Source organism: Epinephelus moara, chromosome 24 (assembly GCF_006386435.1).
Source record: "Epinephelus moara isolate mb chromosome 24, YSFRI_EMoa_1.0, whole genome shotgun sequence".
In the NCBI taxonomy this organism is placed as follows: Eukaryota; Metazoa; Chordata; class Actinopteri; order Perciformes; family Serranidae; genus Epinephelus; species Epinephelus moara.
In genome coordinates, this window is record NC_065529.1 from 51,433,080 (window position 1) to 51,439,333 (window position 6,254).

General features: G+C 39.4%; 1 pseudogene; it reads left to right on the forward strand.

The window, feature by feature from the left end:
* Nucleotides 1–6,254, forward strand: part of LOC126385943 (nuclear factor 7, brain-like) — an 18,084-nt pseudogene that overhangs the window by 7,353 nt on the left and 4,477 nt on the right.

Here is a 6,254-nt window from a genome sequence, read left to right on the forward strand (position 1 = left end):
AGGGTCATAAGGACAGAGGGATGTCATATGCTGTAAAGTCCTGTGAGGCAAATTGTGATTTGTGATATTGGGCTTTATAAATAAAATTGAAATTGAATTGAAAACTGCTTTGCTAGCTCAATCATGTTGTAACTAAGATATCCGCTGGAAAAAAATATTTTTTTCACGGACCATATATTGAGTTACTGAGTTATTACAGACAGCTAACGGCTAACGGTTAGCCCAGTTAATCTATGCTAACCATAGTAATTACAAAACGTCACATCCCACCTTGAGTATATCCAATCAGCACCAAGTAAAGTAAGACTTGTTTAGCCCCTGTAAAAGTTCCGGAACTCTGTCCTTCGGGGGTGGTTCCTGTGGTGGAGACACGCACCAACGGCCCCGGCCCCGTAAAATTATCCCGAAGTTCCTGCGGTGGAAACGGCCTTAAGACACCCCATGGTACCCCTTAGCTAAAATACTTCATCTTATCCATTACCTAAAATACCCCATGTTAATCCTTAGAAAAAATATCATAGTACACACTAAGTAAAATATTATAAAATACCTATTGGCTCAATCATTGAATGGTACCCCTGCCAAAAAAAATTCATAGAACACTTTAACTAAAATATTCCATGGTACCCTAATAAGATTGCATGGTCCCTCTTATATAACATAGTAACTTTACATACAGTAGCCCATGGTACCTCTTACTTACATTATCACATGCTACCCATTCTATGGTATCCTTGACATGCTAAAGTCCTTTGTGCTCCTTTCTTAAAAAGCTTCATGGGACCCCTTCACCTCCGTATTCAATGCTGCCTATTTAATGATACCTGTTATGGTACTTGAAATGTTCCATTGTACATGCTGCTTTTAATATTTATGGGCACCTCTTTCATGAAATAGTTTGTTCCCCACCATCTTCACCATTCCATGGTAACTTCTTTTCCATAATATGCCATGGTACCCTTTCCTACAATATTACAGTTTACCCCTTCACTGCAGTATGTAGTGATACCTCATTATTACATGCAGCCAGTTCTGTTGCAGCCCTTTTGACACATACTGCCCACTAAATTATATTTGAATTCCTCCACTACATTCAACCTACGAATAAACTGCTTTTTAACATTAACATGCTGCTGCAACAACCTGCTGCAAACTATCAGTCTACATATCCAGCAGTGAATCAGTACTTTGGTATGAGACACACCTGTGTTACAAGTTCGGCAACAACATTGAGCGGAGGTGTGACAAAGCTCCGCCCCTCACCTGAGACAGGAAACAGCAGGAAGCAGGAAACCGTTTGTGATTCTTCATCACTGAAGAGAGACACACAGAATGAAGGACAGACGATCAGATTCACCTTCAGACCAAACTAACAACTTCCTCTGAGTGAGTTCAGCTAAAACTCCAACACTGCTGCTTCAACCTGCTGACACTCCACACACTGAAGGTGAGTTTGACTAAAAACACCACTCAAAGTCAAAGTACATTTCAGTGAAGTTAGTAGAGGAGGGAGGGGAGCCATGACTGACTGTACTTTCTGTCTGCTGTGTTTTCAGCTTCACTCAGAGACTAAATGGCTTCCAGATCAGAGGAGGATCTCTGCTGTCCGGTCTGTCAGGACGTCTTTAGAGATCCTGTTGTTCTGTCATGTAGCCACAGCTTCTGTAAAGACTGTCTGCAGAACTGGTGGAGACAGAGACAAGCACGTGAGTGTCCAGTTTGTAAGACAGTATCTTCAACTGCAAAACCACCTTGTAACCTGGTGTTAAAGAACCTGTGTGAGGCCTTCTTATTGGAGAGAGATCAGAGAGCTTCAGAGGCTCTCTGCAGTCTGCACTCTGAGAAACTCAAACTCTTCTGTCTGGACCATCAGCAGCCAGTGTGTGTCGTCTGCAGAGATTCAGAAAAACACACCAAGCACAGATTCAGACCCGTCGATGAAGCTGCACGACAACACAAGAAGGAAGTTGAGGAAACTCTGGAGCCCTTAAAGGAGAAGTTAAAGGTTTGTGAACAAGTTAAAGTGAAGTGTGAACAAACAGCACAACACATGAAGGTCCAGGCCCGACGCACAGAGAGGCAGATTAAGGAGCAGTTTAAGAAGCTTCACCAGTTTCTAGAAGAGGAAGAGGAGGCCAGGATGGCTGCACTGAGGGAGGAAGAGGAGCAGAAGAGTCAGATGATGAAGGAGAAGATGGAGGCTCTGAGCAGAGAGATAGCAGCTCTTTCAGACACAGTCAGAGCCACAGAGGACGAGCTGAGAGCTGAAGACGTCTCATTCCTGCTCAACTACAAGGCTGCAGTGGACAGAGTCCAGCAGCGCCCCCTGCTGGATGATCCACAGCTGCTCTCAGGAGCTCTGATAGACGAGGCCAAACACCTGGGCAACCTGACCTTCAACATCTGGAAAAAGATGAAGGACATGGTCTCCTACACTCCTGTGATCCTGGATCCAAACACTGCTAATCCAAACCTCATCCTGTCTGAAGATCTGACCAGTGTGAGATGAGGACAGAGACAGCAGCTTCCTGATAATCCAGAGAGGTTTGATAATTACTGCTCTGTCCTGAGCTCTGAGGGCTTTAACTCAGGGACTCACAGCTGGGATGTCGAGGTTGGAGACAGTACAGGATGGGGCCTGGGTGTGTTAGCAAAATCTGTCCAGGGGAAGGGAGATGTACGGTCTGGATTATGGGGAATACGGCTCCAAGAGGGTAAATATTCAGCATGGACACCACCGGCTGCAGACACTGAGCTCAAAATAAAGAAGCAGCCCCAGAGGATCAGAGTGAATCTGGACTTGGACAGAGAAAAGCTGTCGTTCTATGATCCTGACACTAACACACACATATACACCTTCATACACACTTTCACTGAGAGAATGTTTCCATACATTAGCACTGCGGGTAAACTGAAGATATTACCACTGAAGATCAGTGTGATAGGTGAACTGAGCAGTTAGAGATGAAGAGGATGATTATATCCATGATGTTGTTTATTTCCATAAAGAGAAAAGTCACTGAATTGAACCTGTTAGGCTGCACCTGCCCTCCTACTGTCTCATTATTCCAAAGATATGTTTATTTTGTTTCAGTCATTGTCTCTATTTTAGTTTAACAATCTGCTTTTTGTTTCTGTATTTGAATCCCTAAAATGATTTTACATTGTAACTGATCATCATTGATCCGTCTCTTTCTCCTGTCTAATTATTTTGACTTGTGTGTGGATCCATTAAGACCAGCAACCACTTTGTGGAACCTTATCTTATCTTATTAAATCCAAATAAGAAAAAAATCAATGTATCAGTATTTGTATGTTTGATTGGTTAATCATTATTCTGATCCAACTTTATTTCAAATACTAGTCCAGATTATAAAGTTTCCAAACATTAGAATTCATTTTAGATGACATTAAACATTAACTAAACATAAAATATATGTTTCACATTATCAAAAATATATAACCAATTGTCTGTTTGATTTAACGCGGAAAGATGATTCTGTCTGTTGAATCCTGCTGCAGGTCATTTAGTCAGAGTCGCTTTATTTAAGGTGGACGTCTCAATTTTAAGGTGGATTTCACAATAAATTAATTATGATTTATGCTCTATGTCAATGTTCCAAGATTTTTCAACTAAATTTTGTGTGTAAATCAATAAAAGTTCTGCTTTTATTTTTGTTGTACTGTATTCAAAGATATCTTGTAGATTTAAGAATTGGCAGCAGAAGTAGTAACATATAGATGGACAATAATTATGAATATATATAAACGTTAAAGGGATCTACAGATGGAGGAGAGAATGGAGGATAACAGCCTGACTGCACCATTTTTGAATTGCATAAAAATTGTTGCATCTTTCAGCTTGACAGTTAATAATAAATAAATAAATAATAAATAAATAATAAAAATAGTGTAAGATGTATAAGACAGTATAAGAAGTTGACAGAAAAATTCCCTTGTTGAACTTATTCTAATTGGAAAGTGTTCTTTCATCTTCAAGCAAAATCATTCCTTATGAGCATGATTTATGTGGTCAAATAAAAATGTTTATAAGAACATCACAAAAAGTGTATTGACCTGCTGCCATTGTTGTGTGTGTGGATGTGTGAGAATGAGAGGCAACAATATGAAAGATACTTATTATAATCTTGATAATTAAATGTGAATTTACAAACATAATATTAATAAATGTAGACAATATAATTAATAATAAAACAAACACATTATTCCAGTAGAAATCTCTTGTGGCCATTTGGCAATCTCTGCTGGGAGAGTGAAACAATGTTTTTCTGATGTAAACTACTGATACCACTTTCACACTATATGTGATGGAAGCCCTTACCTTTAAGATGGCCTGTTCCACCCGCAAACGTAATAACAGCCCACAAACGTAATAAACCACAAACGTAATACAAATCTGCAGCTTTCAANGGACATATGATGCAGTATCATAGGTAATGGGTACCAAGGGATTTGGGGGATGGGCCATCTTACACCCGCAAACGTAATAACAGCCCACAAACGTAATAAACCACAAACGTAATACAAATCTGCAGCTTTCAATGTAATAATCCCGCAAATGTAATAAATTTCCCACTAACGNCTCATATGATTTTAAGGGCTGGGGCTACGAGCCTATGTTGGTGGCTTATGTAGCCTATGTTTGAACCATTTAATTAAAATATGTCTGCATATCAAAAGCCAAAAACTTGAATATGTTGTTCATTCTTTGAAGTAATGAAAACATTTTTCAAGATTTAAGACTGGTCCGTGTACTTTTTGATAGTAACATGGACCAAGACAGCTCTGTTTGTGGGCGTACATGTGTGTTCGAGTTATATTATTGTATGTGTGATTTTGTATATGTGTGTATATGTGGAAGAAATAATTAACAGAAAAATAATAATAATAGTAATAATAATATTGATTAAAATAATTGTGATTATTATCACAATTAAGTTCACAATCTTTTTTTTGATGAAAATAAATGATGATTTAATCATTAAAGATTCCTTCAAGACATGTTCTAACGTATATAAATGTTTCTCTTTGAATAATAATGAATGTTATAGTTTTTCCACAAAAAATTCAATTATCTTGTTAAAATCCTTAAAATTACATCTACACCTTCTCCCTCATTAAAAATGCTAGAATTCCACATCACACTTGTGTAAGTTGAACATTGGACCATGACTGGCTTCTAAAATATTTGTGATGTCACAAATCATGCTTGTAGCCCTTCCAAAGAATGAACAACATATTCAAGTTTTTGGCTTTTGATATGCAGACATTTTAATTAAATGGTTCAAACATAGGCTACATAAGCCACCAACATTGGCTCGTAGCCCTAGCCCTTAAAGGGATAGTTTGGGTTTTTGGACATGAAGTTGTGTGAAACGCTGACCATCTGTAGCTCTGATGTGACGGTGTCACTACTGTCAACGAGCCTCCTGCTCTGAGAAATCGCCCGTAGAATCTGTAACAGGAAACCGATGGAATTGGGAGCCAGCGATGTTTTTATTCCCACAGCTGGGGAAATCACAACTTCGCTCCATTTTGGTATTCCTCTGTTTACCTACAGCAGCTGACGAGGGTGTGTCGTGAGCCTGAGCCGGTGTTCGCGCTGTAGTAGTAGTAGGTATATATAGGGCTAGTACATCTTTTTCCTCACTAATAATAGCCTACTGGTTCTCTGTTGGAAACAGCCGATGAAGTTTTCCTTAGCTGTTGCTATCCTGCGCACCTGCACGGCGTGGTGATGAACTGTCTTATTGATTTCTGTTGGCGTGCTGTCTTGTGGGCCTGCACGGCGGAGTGATAGTGGCCAGAAAATAGTCCCAATTGATAGCAAGGTCTGACGTAATGCGGGGATGTTTTAAAATTATTGAAATAGTCTAACAAAACACATGCATACTTTTTTGTAGCTTAAAACCTTTTGGTTACTCGTCCCCCTTATATCTTAAGAACAACTTTTTCTCCGGTAAGCTACGGGCCATTTCTCAGAGCAGGAGGCTCGTTGACAGTAGTGACACCGTCACATCAGAGCTACAGATGGTCAGCGTTTCACACAACTTCATGTCCAAAAACCTGAACTATCCCTTTAAAATCATATGAGAATTTTCATCAGATAAATGTGAAAACAGCCTTCGAGTGTCAAGCTCTGCACATACATAATTCTGCACAGTGAGGCTCAAACATTCATCTGTAGGAACAAGAAGAAAACACATTTTTGAGTGGAGGAGAATTAAGTTATT